This window comes from Pipistrellus kuhlii, unplaced genomic scaffold, assembly GCF_014108245.1.
Source record: "Pipistrellus kuhlii isolate mPipKuh1 unplaced genomic scaffold, mPipKuh1.p scaffold_m20_p_2, whole genome shotgun sequence".
Taxonomy (NCBI): domain Eukaryota; kingdom Metazoa; phylum Chordata; class Mammalia; order Chiroptera; family Vespertilionidae; genus Pipistrellus; species Pipistrellus kuhlii.
In genome coordinates, this window is record NW_023425515.1 from 113,863,369 (window position 1) to 113,888,737 (window position 25,369).

A 25,369-nucleotide genomic window follows, 5' to 3' on the forward strand; every position below is an offset into this window, starting at 1 on the left:
CACTATTTTGTTTACTTAATATTTCATAATAAAGTAATTTTAAAATACTTTCTTTGTGTTTATTTGATTCATATTCAAGAGAATTACTTTATATATAGTCAATATAGGCACAGAGTTAAATTTTGAACATTTTCTAATGGTGGTGTGCCTCGTGATTTTTTTCATGAAACAGTGTGCCTTTGCCCAAAAAAGGTTGAAAAACACTGTATCTACATAATAAAAGCTAATATGCAAATGACCAAATGGTGGAGTGACCGATTGGTTACTATGATGCACGCTGACCACTAGGGGGCAGATACTCAATGCAGGAGCTTCCCCCTGAAGGGCAGTGTGCTCCCACAGGAGGAGCACTGCTCAGCCAGAAGCTGAGCTCATGGCTGGAGTGCACAGTGGCAGTGATGGGAGCCACTGCTGCCTCCGTAACAATGCTAAAATGTCCGAATGATGGCTTAGGCCCACTAGGTCATCAATCGGACATCCCCCAAGGGCTCCAGGACTTGAGAGGGCATAGGTCAGGCTAGGGACCCACCCCCAAGTGCACGAATTTCATGCACTGAGCCTCTATATAAAGACAGAAAGGGCAAAGAATAGTTGATTTGCAAATCTCAAGTTCTGTCTGCCAGCTACCTCCTCAAGCATCAGGAGTAACTTGCCATGGAATTTCTGGCATGTCCCTTCATTTTATTCTTATTTATACTTCCATTTAAGTAAATTTGAAAGTATACTGAGGTGTACAGTGTTTGTGAGCTCATAATCTGCAGCCACACTGCCTGGGTTCAAGCTATGATTTATGTTTTTAATCCCTCCAAATATATGTCATCTCATGTGCAAGAGAGGGGTAATAATACCTCCCTCAAAGAGTAAATAAATTAGCACATAACAAGGAGGTCTTTGCACTTGGAAAAAAATCCAGTAATGGCTGTAATATTATCTTGATTTTATTATTATTCAAAGTGAGATATGACTACATATAGGTTTTCTTTTCTTTGTATCTTCGTTTCTCACTTCCTTTCTCTAATACATCCCTCCTTCTTTTCTTCCTTTTTTCTTTCCCTCCTTATTTTTCTTGTTCTTTCACAAATATTTTTTGAGTGAGTTCATGATGAGGCAAGCCTACATTTATACCTCTACAACTTCTAACCTATCAGCTGTAACTCTGCTACTCTTGCATTTTCTCAGACATCAGTGTATTTCAGGGGAAATATAAATGTTTTTCTATTTACCATATGCTGAAGCATGAGGCTCACCTAAATAGAATTGATAGGAACTATTCCCAATTGTTATGCCACAGCAACATCAATCTATTAAAAAGGCAACTATATTGGGATTAGGGGAGTCCCAAGATAAAACATGATCTTTACATCAGCACCTGTTTTCTAATTAGGATTGCTTAGTGGCAATTTTCATCCAATAATTTAGTTAAATTTCATTCCTAAAGTATAAATATCCACTGAAGGCACATGGGTGAAGCTAAATCGATAATGGTGTTATTGTAAATTACTTCATAATTATATATTGATAAACAGAATAAGGTTATGTGATATCCATTTTCCATATCACTTCATACCACAGACAACTTAGTAGAAAATTGCATTCTTATGTTGTTTTCAAGACAGCTTTGTTTGATATAAAATGCATTTCATCATTTTAAAGCAATCTAATTTTAGCATAACATTTTTTTGCCTTGTTTAGATTTCCACACCCATGTTAGCTCAGGATATCTGAATCATATTTTGCTCTTTAAATGTTCTTAGAGAATTTTATATGAAAAATAAAATTAATGGCATATAAGAAAAAATCTTGCATGTTGTTCTATCTTTTAGGCCTAATTACAGAGTACTGGGAGACTATAGAATGTTAAAGTATTTCAAATCAGCCTGCCTACCTTTTCTCTTATAAACATGACAAACCAACAACTTAGAATGTTCTCTTTATCCACTGATCTTTCTTCTATATGTTGTCTCTTTTCCCCCATGCGCTATTTATTTATCATGTACTGATTTATGCTGCCCGTGTGCCCTAGAATATTCACAGTCATCTGCTTTAAAGCATTTTGTCCTATTTTCTATAAAAGTGACCCATTTTTGGTTGAGAAAAAATGGCCCCTGTACACATACCTAATAATTAATGTACCACTTGTTTCTTAACTCAGATATGTCCTTGGTATAAGCCTGTTCTTTGCTGACTTAGTTCCTCTCTGGGGAAATACACTGGGAGGATGTGTATATAGTGAAAAGAGGGTTTGCCTTGTTTTAAGTGCGGACACACTTGCCCTGGAATCTATTTTCAGCACTTACTAGATTTCCCCCCCTCCCCCCCTAACCTAACCAAGTCATTTCATCTCTTCCTATATGAAATAAAGCTAATACTTATTCCTCTCACTAAAATAATGTCTACATGAGATTAAGCATTCATGACCTGTCTTCTTCCTGATCTTAGGGGAAATGAGTTTACTTTTTGCCCATTTCGAATGATGTTGGCTGTGGGTTTATCATATATAGTTTTTGTTATATTTAGATATGATCCCTCTATTTTTCTGAAAGTTTTTATAAAGAAAGGGTGTTGGATTTGTCAAATGTTTTTTCTGCATTAATTGATATGAGTATGTGATCTTTGTCTCTCAGTTTGTTTATGTGATGTCTTTATCTGGTTTTGGGATTAACATAATGCTAGCTTCATAGAAAGAACTTGTAAGTGTGCCTTCCTCTTGAATTTTTTGGAATAGTCTGAGAAGGACAGGTTTTAGTCTTTCTTTGAGTGCTTGGTAGAACTCCCTGTAAAGCCGTCCGGACCAGTGCTTTAGTTTGTTGGAAGATTTTTTATCACTGCTTCAATTTCTTTGATAGTTATCAGCATAATCAGGTTTTTGATTCTTCTTGATTTATTTCTGGTAGCTTGCATTTTTTTAAGAATATGTCCATTTCATCTAGGTTACCCATTTTGTTGCAATGGAGTTGTTCATAGTACTTTTTCATAATTTTTTGTATTTCTGTGGGATCGGTTGTTACTTCACCTTTTCATTTCTGATTTTGTTTATTTGGGTCCTCTCTCTTTGCTTCTTGGTGAGTCTGACTAGAGGTTCATCAATCTTGTTTATCCTTTGAAAGAACCAGCTCTTCGTTTTGTTGATCTTTTGTGGTATTGTTTTGGTCTCTATGTCATTTATCTCCACTGATCTTTATTATCTCCTTCCTTCTTCCTTCTACCTATGCTGGGATTTTCTTGTTGCCCTTTTTCTAACTCTTTGAGTTGTAGGGTTAAATAATTTATTACCATTTTTTCTTATGTTTTGACATAGGCCTGTAGATCTATGAACTTCCCTCTTAAGACTGCTTTCACTGTGTCCATAGATTTTGGATTGTTGTGTTTTCATTGTCATTTGTTGCCATGATGCTTTTTATTTCTTCTTTGATCTCATTGGCAACCCAATCATTATTTAATAACATGCTCTCTAGGTGTTTGATTTTTTTCCATGTTTTTATTGTAGTTGATTTCTAGTTTTTTGCCATTATGATCTGAGAAGATACTTGATATGATTTCTGTATTCTTGAATTTGAAGAGACTTTGCCTGTGTCCCAATATGTGGTCTATCTTTGAAAATGACCCATGTGCACTTGACAAAAATGTACAATATATTCAGTGGCTTTGGGATGTAATGTTCTGAAGATGCCAATTCATTCCATCTGATTTAGTGAGTCATTTAGGATTGATCTTTCTTTGCTGTTTTTGTTTGTTTGTTTGTTTGTTTGTTTTGTTTAGAGGATTTGTCCAGTGTTGTTAGTGGGGAATTAAAGTCCCCTACTATGACTCTGTTGCTGTCAATCTCTTTTTTGATATCTTCCCAAAGTTTGTATTTGGGTGCTCCTGTATTGGGTGCATATATGTTTACCAGAGTTATATCTTCTTGTTGAATTGCTCCCTTTAGTATTATGAAGTGGCCTTCCTTATCTCTTGTTATGGCCTTCACTTTGATGTATAATTTGTCAGATATAAGTATTGCTACCATAGAGTTTTTTCATTTCCATTCGCTTGAAAAGCCTTTTTCCATCCCTTCACTATCAGTCTCTGTGAGTCCTTTTTTCTGAGGTGATTTTCCTGTAATCAACATATATATGGGTCATGTTTTTCTATCCACTTAGCTACCCTATGTCTTTTGATTGGGCATTTAATCCATTTACATTTAAGTGATAGGTACTTGTTTGTCACCACTTTTATTCTTTATGCCTGTGTTCCTTTTTCCCTACCTATTTCTTCTTTTTACAGCAGACCCTTTAGCATTTCATGCATTGCTGGTTTGGTGGTAATAAACTCCCTTATTCTTTTTTTGTCAATGAAGCTCCTGATCTCACCCTCAATTTTTATTGATAGACTTTCTGAGTATAGTATTCTTAGATTCAGACCCTTGCTTTCAATGACTTTGTATATTTCATTCCATTCCCTTTGTGTTTCTGTTGAGAAATCAGTGGATAGTCTGATGGGAAATCCTTTGTATGTAACTTCTGTCTCTCTCTGGCAGCCTTTAAGATTCTTACTTTGTTATTGGTGTTTGCCAATTTGATTATAATGTGTCTTTGTGTCAGTCTTTTTGGGTTCATCTTGTTTGGGATGCTGTGCGCTTTTTGGACTTGTGTGAGTTTTTTTCTTCCAGATATAAGGGAAGTTTTCTGTCATTATTTCTTCAAACAGGTTTTCTATCCCTTGCTCAGTTTCCTCTCCTTTGGGTAACACTATTATGAAGATGTTGTTTCATTTCATGTTGTCCCAAAGTTCCCTTAGGCCAGTAGCCGGGGCTTTTGTCTGTGTGAGTCAGCTCCCTTCTGGCTCTGGGAGCACAGTTCCCTTTCCACTAAAGATTGCATTTTCTTGGCTGAAACTCAAATACCAAAGATGTATGGAAGATGTCTCACTGGACCAGAACAGGTCAGTGGGGCCCGAGCATACTGGCACAGAATAGAGCATACCAGAGAGGAGCAGAGCAGAGCTGACAAACTGAAGAGAGACCTAGTCCCAGGGATGCCTACAGTTATGCTCTTCTCACAGCTGTGCTGTATTACATTGAGCTGTTTTGCACTGAATAAAGTTTCCTTCGTCACTGCACCCTAAATTATGGATTCCTGTTGGTGTTGAATTGGCACCAACAAACATTAGTTGACCGTTATGTGGTAGGAATTACTATGAGTACCAATAATTAAAATAAATTACTCTGTAAATAAAACTTTCTCTTCGCTATCACACAGTCTATCTCACCAGGTCTCATCTCATCTTAAAATGATGGTTATTATTTTCGTGACATAATGCTATGTTTAGCTAAAGCAATGTTTTGTATCTATCCATGAGTTCCTTCCTCAAATTTACTGAGCCAGAATCTTCAGAGGTATTTATACATCCTCCACAGGAACTTTGAAGTGAAATTTGGTTAAGAACAACCAAGCCAAACATGTGAATGGGCTTTGAGAATCCTCTGTTAGAAAAAATTTTGCTCCTTCATGTTAATTATCAGGAATCTTCAAGGAAAACTGCAATGTCATATGATCCAGGCAGGACTAATTTCAAGCAGTAGAGAATTAGGAAAAACTTATACCATGCAGACTCTGGATCCTTCACACATCAATTTCATATAAGTGACAACAAACAATAAAAGCACTTTCTAAGTGTGTATCCTCACAGGAGTCGAAGTGGGAAATTTTTCTTGACAGGTAGGCCCAGCAACACTTAAAATCACAGTGCTAATTGTCTTAGATCCTTCCCTTTCCCTCTTTCCGAGTCACCATTTAGGAGGATTATTTATTTACCTCAGCTCACTTCTATCAAGATGATTCCTTAGAATTATGGAATCACCCAAAAATATTCTTCTGCTTTAATGTAAAGCATTCTTTCATTGTGAATTGTTGCCTAGCAGGCCTTTCCTCTCACTCTAGATCCCAAGCAAAAGGAAGTGGGAGAAGGGTGCTGTAAGGGTGACTGTGACGGTTAGGCTTAATTCATAGTTAACTTTTAATTAATTCTAGAATCATGGCCTATGTATCTCCAGACTATGCATGGATTTATCTACTTTTTTCTGAAATCCAAACTGGTATTCTGAATGACTCTTGGGTATGAATCCTCTAGACATATATAAGAAAGAAAAGTTTTGCCCTATGAGCAGCTATCAACTTAAAGACAGGTAAGAGGTGAGCTCAGGGGAAGGAGAAGATTAACAAATAGCCTTTCTCATCTCTGAGATAAATAGCAAATTCGGCCATTTTGAACAATTTTACTTGCAGTTAGTTTCATACTTCAATTGCTTAATCTTTTAAAAATTGACAAGCTCTTGAATGATTTTGCATTACCTTTTCTTTCTTTAATATATAATTTTTAATGTTTACATTAGTACAAATGTACTTTCTCTTAATGTCTGACAAATATAAGAATTTGCATTTGAAATGCATAAAAAATGCAAAATATAGCCCTGTTTTGACCACTAAAATATTCGTTTATAATCATAACATTTTTAAATATTTTCAAATATATTTTAATGATTTTTTACAGAGAGGAAGAGAGAGGGATAGAGAGTTAGAAACATCGATGAGAGAGAATCATTGATCAGCTGACTCCTGCACACCTCCCTCTGGGGATGTGCCCGCAACCAAGGTACATGCCCTTCACCAGAATCGAACCTTGGACCTTTCAGTCCACAGGCCGATGCTCTATCCACCAAGCCAAACCGGTTTTGGCTCAAATATTTTAAAAAATGTAATACACCAGTAACTATCACACACAGAACATTTACAATGTATACCAGAAAATAATTTTGCTATTAGTACAGAACTGCCTTCTAAATTTTGTGGGGGGAAATATAGAACAATTACAAAAACAATGAGGACATGCTTCAAAATTAAGCATTAATTAATTTTGTCACTCATTTATTTATTCACACCAATTCAACAATTATTTATTGAGAGTCCTCCTATAAGCAAGGTGCAACTTATTCTATCTAAATATTTTTTTAAGGGAAAAGACAGAGTATCTTTTCTCACAGAGTTTACAGTTTAGTGAGGGAAATAAGTCAATAAGTAAACAAATAAGAACAATGCTAGGCTAAATTAATCCTTTCAAAAATTCTTTATTTTTAAACTAAAACTTTATTATGTCCAATTTTAGAAAGAAGTCATATAAATATTTTTTAAAGCTAGTTTTCAAAGATTGTCAACATATTCAGGTCATTCATTCTCCCTACTTTTACTAAAAAGATCACTTATCTCTATACTATATTGAAAGGAAAATAAAGACAGGAAAAGTAAAAAAAAAAAAAAAAAAAAAAAAAAAGTAGGTGATTCATATTAAGCAAACTTAGGTGGAAGAAATTCCTTTGATGGTTTCCTAATGCCAGGGTCATTGCAGTCAGGAATTAAACACCTTTTCTCTTGTTCCCTGACTACTCTCCTTATCCATTTCATCACCTGTGCCTACTCAGCTCACCCAAATGATTACCATTCTGCTTTGTTCTCTCTTTCTAATTATTGCACTGTTCCTTCCTAGTGATTCAAAAGAAGTCCATTGTTTTTGACAAGGGCCTCAAAGAGAAACAGAGATGATAGAAATACTCAACACTTGCAAATCCTTAGATTCCTAGCATTGGTTTTCTGCTCCCATAGATATAGAAGCTTTGGTTAGTTAAACAATATCTTTTTTTTTTTTAATGGAAACATTGGTCACATAAATGATTGTCAAACCAATGCATAGAAGAAAAATGCTTTAATATGGTCTCACTATAATCAGTGAAGCTAATATATATTTGCTTATCACATCAATGGGGTTTAAAGATTACTTAAAGGATGCATTCCTCTATTGTAGCCAAAATTCCCTTCCTATGAATCCAAGCAAAATGTCCCATACATAGGATACCATTTTAAACCACTTCAAGTTTTTTAAAACTACACAGGTATATAGGAGGTAAAATTTGCAGCATATTCTTATATGAAAAAAAAATTAATGAACAACCTCATATTTAAACACACAGGTATCTTTTACACATAGTAACATTTATAGTAGTACAAGTAATACTCCCACCTCTATACAGTTTCTATTTTGAGTAACCTCTATGATATCTTGTGGTTATTGTCTGCAGTTAGCAAGTAGTGTTGAAATATGGGCATTGGGCAACATACAGCAGTTCTCCATGTCCAATAATAGCACAATTACCTGATAGGGTCCTGAATAGATTTGTTTCTCCTTCTTTCATTTACATTGAAAGATGTCTCAATAGCACGTCAACAGAGTACTTGATGTAAACCAGGCATAACAGAGCATTATCAGACCATAAGCTATAATAGTAACAAGGGCCAGCAAGCTGAGGTGGAGAAATTAATGGTCCGGATTACATAGGCAGTAGCTCTTTGGAGAAGTAAGGTACCCTCTAATGTTCCCTCCTGAAGATACGAAGGTTGTTAAAAGGTGGTTCCTAGATCCTCTCCTATGGAGTTTGTGTGGACATGTGTTCATTCAGTGCTTAGCCTGACAGACAGTGACCTCCTTGAGGGGGGAGGCCATAACTGATTCAACAGTTAATCAATCACCTGTATGTTGTACAATGCCTAGAAAAAAATGTTTGTCAAACTAAAATGAAGTAAGTTAATTATAACAAATATGGCATTATTGTTTGCGATAAATTCTTTTTTGTTGTGAAGATAGGCCTTAGTATATAGTGCTGGAATCTTTTAATTTTATTTATTTTCAAATATAGTTATACACTGACACACATTTGTTCAAATATGTTAGCTTTCCCATGTTGACAGGCTCTTTGGTCAGGAAAACTGCATCTATATGCCTTGAATGGGCTCACCTCGCAGGCATTCCAGCATAAATGCAGAGCATTGTATTGTTTTCTATCGTGCAAAAACCAATTTAGAATATTGGGTTTGTCTTTTAATTTTTGGCAGTGCTCTGTGGAACACATGAAATTTTATAAATTTACAAGCACTATATATGGAAAATTCAAATATTGAGAAAGTGTATTGGAAAAGAAAAAAATATATTTCACAGTTATTAGTGCACAAGCATTATCATCTCATTTTCTACAAAATGTAGTGCACTCTAAGATGACATTTGAGAATGATTTTATCTTCTCCAGGAAGTCCTCCCTAACCCCCCGTTGGCTGCCTATACACACACATACCTCTATTACATACTCCAGGCTGGGCTGTGTGCCCTTTTCTATACCTTTCCACACAGCATATTGTGTGGGTGATCACCATACTATTGAAAGCACACTATCTGTTTATCCATGTGTCTCTCAATTGATTAAACACCTCAAGGAAAAGATCAGAGCTTATTCATATTTAAATTCTATATTTATCATAATAATTGGCTCATAATAAGTTCTCAAGAGATTTAGTTGAAATGACTTCCACTTGTATCTAACAGTGGAATACTCATAACTTAGCCAACTTAGTTAGAGGACAAGTCTCTGGCCTCATTTTCATTTGTATCCTGGCCATGAATTGGACTACTGTCAATCATTATGGAACAAGTAAATTGGGCTAGAGTGAGCCAAACTAACCTGACTGAAAATATTCTCATTAGCAAAGAGTCCAGACAACTTCACAAGTTAATTGAAACATATCCAATGGTTATCATAAAAGATTAGTTATGATTTTGATATCAATTCATCTTACCAAATATGCTCTCTGTTTGAAAAATATTTATGATATAGCAGCTACAAAAATAATAGCATTTAGTAAACTTTTATAATACTCCAAACACCCAGATAAATTACATTTTGTCTTAGTTAATAAACTTAATAATTATTAGATAAAGCTCTCTATTATTTATATTATCCAATTTTAAGGTGTTTTTATTTAAAGTTAAAAATTAATAACAGAAATAAGTTAATTATCTGCATATTCAAGTCCAAATCTTTTAACACCATATTTATCTACCAACATATTTTTAAAAAATATATTTTATTGATTTTTTACAGAGAGGAAGTGAGAGGGATAGAAAATTAGAAACATCGATGAGAGAGAAACATCAATCAGCTGCCTCTTGCACACCTCCCACTGGGGATGTGCCCGCAACCAAGGTACATGCCCTTGACCAGAATTGAACCCGGGACCCTTCAGTCTGCAGGCCGACGCTCTATCCACTGAGCTCTATCCAGTTTCGGCTCTACCAACATATTTTGTTGTCATTTTTTCATCCTTATATCCTTATTCCTGGTATACAGTAGATGCTGAGAAATAGCTATATTTTATTATGAGTTTTATATGCCCTAAAAACATACTAACATGTGCACCTTACATTAAATCTTTCACAAAAATCCTCACAAAATCCTTTCTCAAAAAAAAAAACCCTCAACTTTGAGATAGTTTGCTTTATTGTTTGAGTTGTAAAGGTTAAATAATTGACTAAAGGTCAAAATAAAAACATGAGATATCAATTTCTTAACTACTATCCATAAATACTTGTTCAATAAATAATTAAATGCATTTTGATCAAGCAGATGCTTATTTTAAATCATACAGCAATTTTTTTATTATTTCATTAGTATTTAGTGATTATTCGGGAAAATCCAGGAAAAAATCACTGAAACAAAAGAAAGGAAAAGATGGAGAGACAAAGAGAAGAGGGAGAAAAAGGGAAATGGAAAGAGAAAGAAAGAAAGAAAGAAGGATATGGCAATCATAAGCAAGAAGATAGGTTTGTGGACTAACATTGCAAATTTTTCATAGCCCCTGATTTTAGAAAATTAGTGGTATATCTTTTTATTGATGATTTTAAGACAAATTAGCCAATATGACTATTTTTAGCCCATGTTTATTTTTCTTTCACATGTTTATTTGATGGAAAAATGCTCTGAGCATTCTCTAGTGATTGTGTGTGTGTGTGTGTGTGTGTGTGTGTGTGTGTGTGTTTGCGTTGGAGTCTTTGATCATGGGAGCCTATCTTAAAAAGTGTATTACTGTTAATATGTAGAAAACTGAATGGTAAAGACAAGTGAGATTTTATTCGTGTGTTTAAAATGAATAATTAATATTTAATAGGCCAAATTACTTCTTGTTGGGATCTAGAGCAAGTTTGTTTATATGACTTCATGGAAAGCAAAAATGTTTTCATGGCCTTGCAGCAGTCTATAAAGTCCAAATGGAAAGAACATCTGCAGAAATAGGACATAAATATTCCTAAAAATAATAGATAATAGATATGTGTTGAATGAAAGAAAAAGAGTTAAATTTAACTGTAGTTTGGAAGCGGTCGCCCTCGTTGGATAAGGAATATCATTGCACGTGGACTAGTAGTCCTTGCTTCTTCCTTGAGCTAGCTCCATGAACCTGGGCAAGACACTCATATTCAGTTGCCTCATGGGTAAAAAAAAAAAAAAGAAAAGAAAAAAAGGCCAGTAACATGTGCAATGCATATTCTTTGGGGTTTTTCTAGGGTTATGTAGGATAATATGTATGAATAAAATTTATGAAAATAGTTACATATGGGATAGTTAGCATATACTCAATTAGTATATGAATAAAATTAAAATAGAGTAGGTATGTATTAATTGCTAATAAATGAGTTATTAATTAGAACAAAATCAAATCTCTTCACAAAGTACAGTTTTGGTAAGTAAAAATCTTTTAAGGCTAATATTTTTTAATTGATGGCTAGTTTATAGTATTAACTACTTAAGTTTATCTACACTGGCTTTCCTTTTCTTCATGACATTGCCTTGTACAACACCGATTTATCCTCCCAACACAGGTAAGCAGGGTATGCATTTTAATGCCATCTCATTTATGGAAACATATAAAAAATTATTTGTAATTGGGTATTTGCTTTGCAAAAATATAAATTAAAACTATATTCTTTCTGTTACAGGCCAAAGATTATAAACACATGCTGTTTAACAACTTAGAGCAAAAGTAACAATATTTGTCTTTCATATAATCTAATAAAACTGACTTAGTACTTATAAAATGGTGGGACTAGTTGAGCTTTGACATTTATATGATCTTACCTATGTTTTGTGCTGCTTTTTCTAAGGGAAGGTGATTTATAAGAAATGAAAAACTAAAGTCTAGACCAGTTAAGAAACTAACAAACAAAATTTTAGGAGACAGAAATATCTTTCTGTTTTACTGTTCAACTGCTATGATTGAACAAATATAATTCTCTTCTGCCTTTTTTGTTTTAACTAGAAAATAGTAATACTTACCTTGAAAGCATAGTCTAAGAACCAATGAAATAACTTACCCAGTGAGTTTAAATTTTGGATGTGATGAGAGAAGATGAAGGGAATAGCCAAAGAACATGCGTGCATAGCCCATGCACACAGACAGCAAAGTGATGAGTGCCAAAAGAAGGAGAAGGTGGGCAATGGAAGAGAAGAAGGGGCATCTATGACATTGTCAACAATAACAATAAAATATATAATAATAATTAAAAAAAAACAACACTGGGTTTTGGAGAAGAAGGGTGAGCCAGTTCAGTCTCTGAAACCAGATATAGGCAGTTACTTTCTTTTGAAATACATTGGCAATCACTGGACATTGACGAAGCAAATGAAGAAAACAAATAAATACCTATGGCTCTTCCAGAAGGCAATGAGATCTCAGAAAGAAGTAGGTTTGTAAGTGCCTAGGAAATCCAATTAAAGAAAGTGAAATGGGCCAAGAATTAAATAAAAATGTCTATTTGCATTTTTTTTCTCTTGTTTCCTTCTATCCTCTCATAACCTTGCCACTGAAATTGTTATTATTTCTGATTGAGTAAAGAACTTTTATTCCTGTGTACTATGATTCACATTCTTTCCTATATTGGAGGACACAATCTTTTCTCCAATCATATCCTAAGATGATTGATTGTGACGACTTTGGAACCTACATGTTTTGAAACTATGAAACATGAACTCACAGCAATATGCAATTTGTCCAGCAACTCCACAAATTTGTGTGTTTTATTTATTTATTTATTTATTTATTTACTTACTTACTTACTAGAGGCCCAGTGCATAAAATTCATGCCCTGGGAGGGGGGAGGTCCCTCAGCGATGCCTCAGCCCTCTCGCAATCCTGGACCCCTTGCTCCTAACTGCCTATCTATTCCATCCTTACTGCTCGGCTTGCTGTTCCTTAGCGCTGCTGCAGAAGCCGGAGAGGGTCTTACCACCTCCTCTGCGCTCGCCAGCTACGAGTCCGGCTTCTGGCTGAGCAGTGCTCCTCCTATTGGAGTGCCCTGAGCACTAGGGGGCAGTTCCTGCATTGAGCATCTGCCCCCTGGTGGTCAGTGCACCTCATAGTGACCTCTTGTTCTGGTTGTTCCACTGTAACAGTTGCTTAGGCTTTTATTATATAGACTAGAGGCCCATTGTACAATATTTGTGCAATAAGCCAGTGATTTCACTCCCAGTCACCCAGGGGCCAGAAAGTTCCCACTTCCCACCCTAGCTGCCCGGGAGCTGGCACATTCCCACTCCTAGGCCTTGATCCTGTAGGGAGCCGGCAAGTCCCCGCTTCCAGGCCACCTGGGACCCAGCAGGTACCCGCTCCAGACCTCCTGGAGCCTGCAAATCCATACTTTTGTCTGGAGCACCACTCCAGTAGTTCCCTCTGCTGCCCCCTTCCCCTCCTAGTAGGCTTCACACTGCTCTGGCCTGTGTATGCAAATTAACCTCCATCTTGTTGGGTTAATTTGCATACTCACTCTGATTGGCTGTGTGCATAGTGAAGGTACAGTCAATTAGCATTTTTCTCTTTTATTAGTGTAGATTTTTAATGTAGTTAACTAGAGTCCTGGTGCACAGATTGGTGCACTGGTGGGGTGCAGCTGGTCTGCCCCCAATTGGGGCCAATCATGGCCTAGCCAGCTTGGGGGTGGGGCTGTGGGAAGTTGGCCATCCAGCCACACTCTTGATTGAGGTGGGCTGATAGGAGGCAGGGTGGCCTGAGGGAGGGGCTATGGGAGGTTGGCTGGTCAGCCACACCCCTGATCAGGGTAGGGGTGCCAGTCGGGGGTTGGGACCACAAGAGGTTGGGGGGGTACTGATTAGGACCCTGATATAGCTGGTTGGCCACTGCAGTGTGCATTATAGCCACTGGTCATTTTGGTCCTTCCATCATTCTGGTCATTCTGGTCATTCTGTCGTTCAGGTCGCTTGGATTTTATATATATGGACTAGAAGCCTGATGCACAAAAGAGAAGGCCTTTTTTCCACAGACTGCCGGCACCAGATTCCCTTTGTCACCTGGGACCCAGGCTTTCTTCCTCCAGTCACCAGCAGGCACCTGGGACCCAGGCTGCTTCCCTCCTCCAGCTTCCTGCAGGCACCCAGGACCTGGGCTGGCTTCTCCTGACCCCATCTTTGTCAGGAAGGACATCCAGAATGAGGTCCAGAAGATGTCTGATCTAATTAGCATATTACCCTTTTATTATTAAAGATTGATTTCAGAGAGAAAGAGATAGATCAATAATGAGAGAGACTAATCTATCAGTTGCCTCCTGCATGCCCCTTACTGGGGATCCAGCTAGCAATCCAAGTCACATGCCCCTGACCAGAATCGAACCTGGGACCCTAAGTCCTCAGGTAAATGCTCACCCACTGAATCAAACCAGCTAAAATGAGTTTGGTTATTTTATATACTGTACTTATGAGAAGATTTTGTTGTGGCTATTATTTGTATAACAAAGGGGATAGATTGAATAAAATGGATTATTTCTACATCTGCAGTGTAAATAAGATTATTTAAGATTAAATATATAAACTGAAGTAAAACTTAGAACATATTCTTGGAGTCAAATTTCACAAAAGCCTGACATAAAGTAGTGTTCCCTTCAATGTTTTCTCAGGTTCAGTTTTTGCTGAGATGTCAGTTTTTATAGAGCTAGTCATGCAATAATTAGAGAAAACAAGGTACTGTCATTACATATAGAAATACTTTATGAAAATATTTAAAATGGGACATATTCAATATAATAATAGTCTTTTACTTGGCCTGATCCTCACTCCAACCAAAAATTTTTATACTCTGTATGTTTATATGATAGAGATAGAGTAGCTAATATATCAAAAGTGGACATTTCTTTTTGTGGCATTTCCTACAAAAATATATTGCAGTTGAAATTTTTGATTTTTTAAAAAATCCCACGTCACCCAACTCTATAATTAAAAATGAAACAAAATTAGCCCTTCTAATAACCACATGATATATTGTAAGTAGTTTTTAAGAGCCTCTGTTTCAATTATTTTGAGAATAAATACCTTCAGTGAGAATGAGCAATTATTTCCCAGGTATTTTCCATTTAATGTTTAAAGGAGATGATGCCTTTTATTTTAAATTAATGTATTGATTATCAATTGAAAAAAAAGTCCTTTATAAATAAATATTAATTGACAATAGCTAAAGAAATGAGACAAATGTCTCAAGAAGGGCACTCAGCTGAAAGAAAGAAAAAGCAACAGCAAAGATTTATTTTAAAGTCAGTATTTTGCTAGGCAGTTTATATGTGTTATTTCACTTAACTCATCTCATCTTGCAACCTTGTGAATTATGTGTTTTCTCCTCCCACCAGGACCATATACCCCTACCAGTTTTCCTGATTTAAAACAAACAAAAAAACAAAAAACAAACAAACAAACAACAAAAAAAAACACTAAGATTAACTTGCTCAGTGTTCATTAACCATGACTAATAACTGGATCTGACTTTAAACTCCAAGATCTCTATGTAGTAAGCTGTTGGAAATCTAGGATAAAATAATGTTGAATATAACATTATAGAAAAATGTTAGTTTTAATTATCACTTAAATGTAATAATTCTGTAATCTTTGGTAAGAATGTATATAGAACCCAAAATATCTTCCAGAGTTATACTGTAATTTTGTGAGGGTTTTTTTTCTTCTTCAATATATGAGGGGCAATTGCATTTTCACATGTTCTAATTAAGGAAACATTTCTAAACAGACTTGTCCACTTCTTTTATATGTGGGTCAGTTGGTAAGTTACTTAAACTTGACTATTTGGACACTGCGACTATATGCATGACTAGGCCATTTCTTGCTGCTGTGACCCCTTTTATTATACTGCATGACTAGAATTTTAATTGGGGAGAAACAAAGAACTATTGCCCTAAATTTGATTAACCTTTGCACCTTTGGCAGCTCAAGTTAAGTCCCAGACTGCCCTGAGGATCAAGTGAGATCTGGAGCAAAAGGACTTTCCTTCAACAGGTTAGGTTAGAGAATTTCTAGTATATCCAAGTAGAATAATGGCCAGAGAGAGAAAAAAAAATCAGTATGTGGACTAGAAGTTATTTTTCACTGAATCTATAATGTTTCAAGAAATCTATAAAAGATTGAATGATGTAACCTCTGTCTGTAAGATTTACATGAGCTATAATAACAGTATCTGGCTAAACCATATTTTGAGTAAATAGTAATTATTAATGTGCTCAATACCTGAACTGATAGTTGCAAAAGTAATTGATAGGTGCCCATTATTTTCATAGTAATTCAAGAACTTTCTCACAGACCTTTAAAATGTTGCTGGGCTGGTGTTGCTCAGTGGTTGAACATCAACCTATAAACTAGGTCACTGGCTCTATCTCAGTCAGGGCACTGGTTCAGTCTCAGACAGGGCACATGCCTGGATTGTGGGCTTGATCCCCAGTAAGGGGTGTGCAGGAGGCAGCTGATCAATGATTCTCTCTCAGCATTGGTATTATATTTTTCCCTCTCCCTTGCTTTCTGAAATTAATAAAAATATGTCTTAAAAAATAACTTAGTAAATTATATTAAATCCTAGTTGAAAATTGTTTGTAAAGCATGGGAGCATAAAGTTTGCAGTGACAAAGAACATATTCATTAACATTATGTTACTTTGAATATATTCATTAACATTATGTTACTTTGAATCTTAGAAATTTCTTCATATTTTAATAAAGTGATGGAAAAGAATGTATATGTATATTTAAGAAATATACATGTACACAATATATTGAGGTATATATAATGTCTCATGCATTAACGATATATGTAGATAAGCTATTATACACAACTAGAGGCCTGGTGGATGAAATTTGTGCACAGGGGTGTGGGGGCATGGGGGTGTCCCTCAGCCTGATCTTGGCCTGCAAAGACACCAGCATCCCTCACCTGGCCTCTAGCCAGAGGTTCCTCCTCTCCTTCCACACAGCCTCTGGGAAGATGCTGGTCCTGGGGCCTCCTCAGGGCCCTGGCCCATGACGCCCTGCAGCTCCGGTACTCGGGTGCTTGGGCTTTCAGGATTCCTTGCCTGGCTGCACATCAGCTGCCATGGGAGCCTTACCTCAGGAGTCAGCCCCTTGGACCATACTACTTGGGAGTGCGTGTATGAGGGGGGGGGGGGGGGGCGGGGGAGGGGCTAGGCAGCAGTGATTTGATGTCTGTAGCTTGCCTGCCGGACACACCCCACCCCACCACGCCATGCTGGTCCTGTCTGGACTCCTGGCAGGAGGCTTCCAGTCTGTGACTGGGGCTGCGGGGCTGCAGGTGTAGGACCTTGGCACCCATAGGGCTCTTTCAGTATCACAACCCTACAAGCTCCTTCCTTCCTGCCGCATGGCCGGCGTGGATGCTGGGCCTGCCATCCCACAGACCTCTTCCTTCCCACAGCGCTGCAGGCTGGGGTGCGAACTCTGGGCTTGCCGCCCCAGAGGTCCCTTCCCTCCCGCAGCACAGCTGCTTGGATGCTGAGCTCGAGCCACTGGAGATGCGAGCTCAGTGTCCATTCAAGGAGCAGACACTGGGCTCCTGTTGCCTGGGCGATGCCGCCAGCGTCTACTATGGGCGCCACCATTTTTGTTGCAGAGTGATGGCTAATTTACATATTGCTCTTTTTCTTATATAGGATATATTGTGAATTATATACTATATATTTGAATGTAAATTCAATCACAATAGTGTTTTACATTTTGTACCACTGGCTAATACTTGATTCTGGTAAAAAACAAACAAGCAAACAAACAAAACCCCAGCAGCTGAAGCCCTAGCTGATTTTGCTCAGTGATTAGAGTGTTGACCGATGGACCAAAGAGTTTCGGGTTTGATTCCCGGACAATGACACTTACCTTGGTTGCAGGTTCCCCAGTCCCAGACAGGGCGTGTGTAGGAGGCAAAGCTCAGTGTGTTTCTATCTCTCTCCCTCCTCCCTCCCTTCCACTCTCTTTAGAAACCAATGGAAAAAAAACTTCTCAGATGAGAATTGACAAAAACAACAACACAGCAGTTAAAGAGCATAAAGATATCTTGGAATATAGTAAGCACCAGAGAGCTAACAGAAAAATATTTAGAAAGCAAATAAACAGAAAAAAGTTCATGACAGAGTAATATATGTATTTATGAATCATAACTATCCTAATATATATAAAGAGCTAGGTGGTGTCACTACTGAACCAGCAACCGGTCACTATGAAGTGCCTGGAGCATCTCTCAGTCCCTCCTCTCCCCCTCATGAGGGGGGCTGGCGGTGGGATGGGCCTGGGGACTGTTGAGCTGCAGTGGCGGACTGCTTCTCAGGGTGGCTGTGAGCTTAGTGGAGCAGTCACCAGGCGGCAGCAAGTTTCCCAAAGCAGTCTGGGGCAGAGGAGTTGTGCGAAGCAGTTGCCGGGTCTAAGAGCCTCATGGAGCAGTGAGGGGGTGGGGGGAGTTTTGCAGAGCATCCTGTGGAAGGGGAGGGAAGCCTTGTGGAGCAGTTGAGGGGCTGTAAGCATCATGGAGCATCCTGGGTGGGGAGTTTCGCAGGGCTGTGGAGGCCATTTGACAGAGGCCATACTAGGCCTAGGGACCCTAACAATGCATGATTTCATGTGTGCTGGGCTATAGTTTAACATAACTTAAATTCCTAGTAAGGATGCTCTTAATGATTTATTGAATTAGTGAATTTAATATATTTATAATGAATTGATTTTCAGAATTTATATTTGATACCACAAGGCTCTATATCTTTTGAAAAACATTCTATGTGATCGTATTTATTCTATTGAGACATTTGTAAATTGGTTGAGTAGAATGCATACATTCCCAATTTAACTGAAAACATAGTTTACAATCACCTGTTTATGAAAAATAATGTGGGGCATTATTTATCTAAAAGAGAAATATAGAATTATAAATGCCTTGATTTCTTTTTATTATTTTAAAGAAGTGAAGGGAAAAATGTAGGAAAAATGTAGATCTTTTTATGGTTTAGTTAAGCATTATATTTTTGCAACTCCTTTTCCCATGATTTTCTCAAATTTTGCAATAACAGAATTGTTTGGGGTAGTAACACAGAAATTATGAAAAGGGCAGAAAAGGGATCATTATAAAAGGATTATCTTGCTATTAATTTGTGTCAGCAAAAAAAGAGGGGAAATATTTAAAACCGCATCATGGAGAATTTAGACTGGACATCAAGAAATAGGTACATGACGATGGAAATGAAGAACTAAAACATACTATTTATTGGGATTCAAAAACTATGTTCTCATTTGAGTATATAATTTCCTGACCAAGAAATTCCATACACAAATGTTTCTATAAAACATATGTTCATTACAAAAAACTTGAAAGCATAAAAATAAGAAAAAAAATCACCTTTGTTATTCCTCTAAAAGAATTCATGTTATCATTATATATTTATTATCCTTGCAATTATGTCAGAGTTTATATATTTGTTTTAATAACATAATATAATAAAGATAAAAAACACAGAAATGACAGAAACAAAAAATACATATAAATAATTTTCATTTTAGCATACATTATCTTTTTCATTTATTATTATATTGTAGGAATGTTCATTCATCATGTAATGCTCTCAAAAATACCATAACATTCCATTATGTGGACATGCCATATTTATTTAATCAATTTATTCTTTAACCTTTAGATTATTACATTTTGTGATAATTAAAATGTATTCTTGAAGTCCCTTTGCATACATTTTAACACATTTTTTATTATTTTCTTTTCCTAAACTCCTACAACTAGAGTTACTTAAGCAGAAAGTATGCACAATTTTAAGGCTTTTCACAAATCTCAACATTCTGCAGAAAAGACACATTAAGATCAACATTTTTTAAGTAATTAGTGACTAAAGAAGAAAGTAATTATGTTTCCTTGCATTCAGTCCTTGTTCTGTGGAACCAGGGTAGACTTTAAATTTTTCCTTTAGAATAACTTTTTTCCACTCAGAAAAGAGAACATAGCTAAAAGGACCTTAAAACCTGAGGCTTACTAAACCATATCAGTAAGATCATATCATTCTCAAAAAAAGCATGTTTCAAATAAAAAGGAAATGTCATTTTTATTAACCGTCTTCCCATCTTGCCTTTACATTGAGCTTTGGCTGACCACTTCCTCTCTCTGGTTTATTTGTATTGGAAATAAGTGGATTCATTAACGGTGCCACGTGGTGGGCAGGCCAGGCCTGTGAGTGTCCAATAACAGGGAATGGCTGTCTTTTTCCTTGGGTGACTGATGTTTACTTTGTAGATGGCCTCAGGAGCCTATTTAATCTGAGACTGGTCTTTGTTTACTTCTTGCTTTACTGATAATGCTGACCCATTTGAAACCTGCAAGAAAGAAAAATAAACATTTGGGAATATAGTACCTATAGTAACTCTTCCTTTGGTAGCTCTTTTGGAATCTCTTCAAAAATTTTTTTTAACCCCCTCTTTTCCCAACAAAATCTTGTACCAATTTTCCCAATAAAACCCAAAAGCAATCAACATCAAAACAACTAAAAAAAATCAAATTAAAAATATAAAATATTAAAATTATGACTTAAAGAGAGCTTGTATCTGGCATTGAATTATCTGTGTGTTCACATACTTTGTGTCTGCTGTTTGCTAATCACACATTTTAATAACTGAGCTGTCTACAAAAATTAAACTTGAAAAATAAGGTAACTTAGATTTTTCTATACTGACACATTTGTTTTACTCTTTTAGATGTGTTGAAATGAGTTTTTTAATGATGACATGACATAAACATGAAGTGAGAGAAGCATTTTTAATAACTACTGCTAACATGTTAATGAAAATGTATTATTGTGCCACACACCTCATTAAGTTATTTGTTACATTATTTTACTTAACTATACAGCAAATATTCATATTTTACATATGAAGAAATCAAGGTGTAAAGAGATTAAATAACTCCCCAAAGGCAGAGGGCTAGCAATTGGGGACTGCATGCAGCTAGAGATCCACACCTGCCTGAGTCTGGAGTCCACATTCTTAACTATCACACAGCGCTGCCTCTATTCTTTATAATGCAAAATGGCATCAGACTAATATAAAACAAGTATATTGGAATCTGAACAAATGAGCAACCAAGAAGCTACACCCATTCAGTTAAACTTAATGTGTGCCAGTTATCTTCATTGACACATCACTTAGCTCACAAATGACTAGGCATTTATGATCTGTTTAATAACATTCAAGTCTCCTTAAAGGGCTAGATTTGGCACTGTTCAAACCATTTTTGATATTCCAATTTTGGAATTAACTTCATTAGCAATTTGAGCCAGGAGTAAATAAATATTATTATTTCTTATGTCGTACCTTTAGAATTATATATGTACTAGAGGCCCGGTACATGGATTCATGCACGGAAGTATGGGGTCCCTCAGCCTCGCCTATGCCCTCTCGCTATCCAGGACTCCTTGAGGATGCAGCAGTGCGCCAAATGGCAGGCAGCCAGGGAGAAGCCCAAGCCAAGGCCAGACACCACACTGTTCGCACGCACCCCAGCCAGCTGCACCTGCCACTGCAGTTGGGTAGCGCTGCCGAGAAGATGGGAGAGGCTCCAGCCTCAGAAACTGCGCTCCAGCCATGAGCCCGGCTCTGGCTGATCAGTGCTCCCCCTGTGGGAGTGCACTGACCACCAGGGGGAAGCTCTTGCATTGAGCGTATGCTCCCTGATGGTCAGTGCACATCATAGCAACTGGCCGACTGGTCATTTCTGTTGTTCCAGTAATGAAGTAATAAATAACCACAAATTAGTTACTATATTTTTTTTATTTGTGTGTTTATAAGAATTATATTTAATTTCAAAGAATTACCATCATTTTGCATGTTGGGTTCTGAAAGAAATTTCAAAGGTTTTGAGGAATTTCACTATTTGGAAAGGTATAGCCTCTGAATAAACCATTTTTAGAAATCTTCATGTTAAATATGAGTATTAAAAACATGTTAAAAAGTATTCGTGTTACTTTATTATTGTATACATTATATTCACAGCCTGCATTTACTTTTAAAATTAAGTTGCATGTACTTACAATGCACGATGTGTTCAGGAGACCAGCAGTTACACCCCAGAACAAAGCTGGCCAGTGAAAAGCCTAGTGCATGCACGGTGAAGCCAGAGGCACTCCTTCGGAGCTGCGCTGGTCTGTGGCCCGCTCAGTGTGGTGACTGCCACATCTTCCACTTCCACTTCCTTGCTTAAAGTTGTTTTGATAGTTGCACCAACAACAGCCTGATGACTTAAAGTCTACTTCATAAGCTGGTACTGTACTTGCAATAGAAAAGTGTTTCTGAGGGCATTTAAAAAAATAAATAAAATAAAGATGTTGCCAAAAGCTATCTTCTTAGATTCACAGGCTGAGAGGAAAGCCCAATTCCAAATCACAATCATCATGACCAGCCAAATGTTTGCTCTGTCATTGGTGGCAGAGACATGGGCATGCAATCCAGTGTGTTCACACCACTGGCACTGCTAAAAGGTAGGCCAGATCTTCAGTCCAGATAAGAACCCAGGTGCTTGGGAGAAAAATCCATTTTAGCTATTGTATTCCTTTTCCAGGAATACAATCCGTAATAGCAGGGGGCATTTAGCAATGATTCTTAGTGACTGTATTTAATTGAAGAAACTCAGAATACGTGAGCATTAATGTTGAGTGGACCCAGGCAGAAACAAAGGATCACCAAACCAGGGCTACAGTAACAGGTAGTGTTTACTGGTGGGAATATTTATATTATAGGAATTATAATGAGAAAGACCATTATGATGATATCAAAACGGTGGGTGGCATGAGTCTGATATTGTTACCTCACTAATTAAGTGGGAAACCCTAAGAAAGGTGTGATGCAGAGAGATAGCACAATTTTTTGTAGTATTAATTTTTAAATTAAACTTTGGTCATTCTCTTCTATGTGTTCAAAATTGTTCCTTTCCTATGTCATTATATATTAATATAAAAACTGGATTATACTTGAGACACTATAGGCATACTCTTTGGGGCCTCTGAACCTTTTAGTGGTATGTGTTTTGGCTGGAGCTTAGGTTAAAGTAATACCGACATTAACAATAATAACAATAACAACAATCCACATACATGAAATGTCTACTCTGTACCAGGCAGGATATAAGAGCTTACATCCATTAGCTCTCCTGATCCTCACACCAACCTCTGGGTGAGGTACTTTATTAGTCACCATTGTATTTGTTGAACCTGAGGTGTAGAGAGGCAAAGTAAGCATCCCACGATTACATCAATAGTAGACAGCAGAGCTGGGCTTGTGCCTCAGGGGATGTGGGAGAAATGTTACGCCCTGCACTGCCTCTCACACAAGTGTTCAGTAGCACAGCATTTGGGAAAGACCTGTGAGCTTTCCGCAGTAGAGAGCCCAAAAAGCTTCCAGAACCGGGGTCCCCTCTATTCAACCCCAAGTCAGAGGAAAGAGCAGGGTCCAGAAGCAGAGGGAAATCTGGCTTAATGGAGGAACTAGAAGCTGGAAGATGTGAATGAAAACCAGACATGAGACAAAGGTGGCCTCAGAAAGAGGCTAAGCAGTTAAAACCTTTCAGGTGAATCCAGGTTTAAGTCATTATCCCTGGAACATAGGAAGCCAATAAAGCATTTAGCTAATTAAAAATGTTAAGGTTCACTCTGGAAGCAATTAGAAAACTTATGTGAAGTTGGGGAGGCAGAGTAGATATCAGGAGAACCTGGAGGCAGACTCAGTAGTCTTGGGAGCGATGAAGGGTCTTAGATTAAAGGTTTGCTGGTGCAAGAATGCTCCCTCTGGCCCAAACTTGGAAGCCAGCTAGGACTGGTTGTTGATGTGTAGACACCCTGAATATGATACTTTGGCTTATGGGTTGTTTTTCCATTCCAATTTTTAATGCAAAGTGCTATCTGTTTTAAATGAAATTCTTGGCAAAGTGCTATCTGTTTTAAATGAAATTCTTGGCTTTTTAAATGAAATTGTGCTATCTCTCCGCATCACACCTTTCTTAGGGTTTCCCACTTAATTAGTGAGGTAACAATATCAGACTTAAACATGATTTAGCCAGGTGTCTTCAAACTACGGCCCGCGGGCCACATGTGGCCCGCAGAGGAGTCTGATCCGGCTCGCCAGGTTTTTTGGGCAGTGAGCGCAGCCGAGGTGTTACAGTAGGAATTAGTAGTTCATATAGTCCGGCCCTCCAGCTCTCTGAGGGACCGTGATCTGGCCCCCACTTTCAAAAGTTTGAGGACCCCTGAAAAATTTATAAGAAAGTAACAAAGACAAAATCACATGTTAAATTTGGCATATTATATAATGCAAATAATATAACCAGTAATTTGTTATCTTGGAGTTCTCCTTCTATAATAAAAATAAAATAAAATAAAATTTGGCCTGTAACAATAATGAAAAAGTTAAACCAACGAAGTATCCTTAGTCTATTTGCTTTTGCTGAGTTCAATATTTTCAAAAGGGGTAGGATCACTTTTTATATAAATTTGTACTGCATCATTCACTTTCAGGTAGTTGAAAATTTATAGTATAATTTAAAATAATTTTGACTAGAAAAAAATGCCTATTTGTATTTAATTTACTAGTTTAATTATATCTCTACAAAAAGTCTAAAATACTTCTAATTTTTCTTAATAACAAAAATACTATCTTGTCAAAACTTCATGTATTCCAAAAGTATAGCTTGATTATAAATTATGAGAAATTAAAGTGTGGGTTACATGTACTAGTTAATACTAAAGAGCATTCACCCATATTGTTCCCTAATGACATGTCTATGTGACTTCAAGTATACTTTAACACTTGTTGAATGGAAGTTTGAAGATTTCTATAAGGAATTATTATGATTAGGAAGTAAAATTAATTGGACTGTCTCTTATAGGAACAAAGCAAACCAGATTAATCCAGGATTCAAAAGAGCATTGCTTGTATCCTAAATAAACCAGTAACATATATCTGAATGTGTTCACATTTACACTTCCTGTAAAGGTTGTTGGAAAGGTCAAAGATGTGATTCTTCTGTTCCACTCTTGAAGAGCAGGATTACTAATGCTGCATTCTACCTAAAACATCTCTGTTTACAGATAGTGTAAAAATTGGGCCCAACAGACCAGCTAACTAAAATTACTGTAATGGT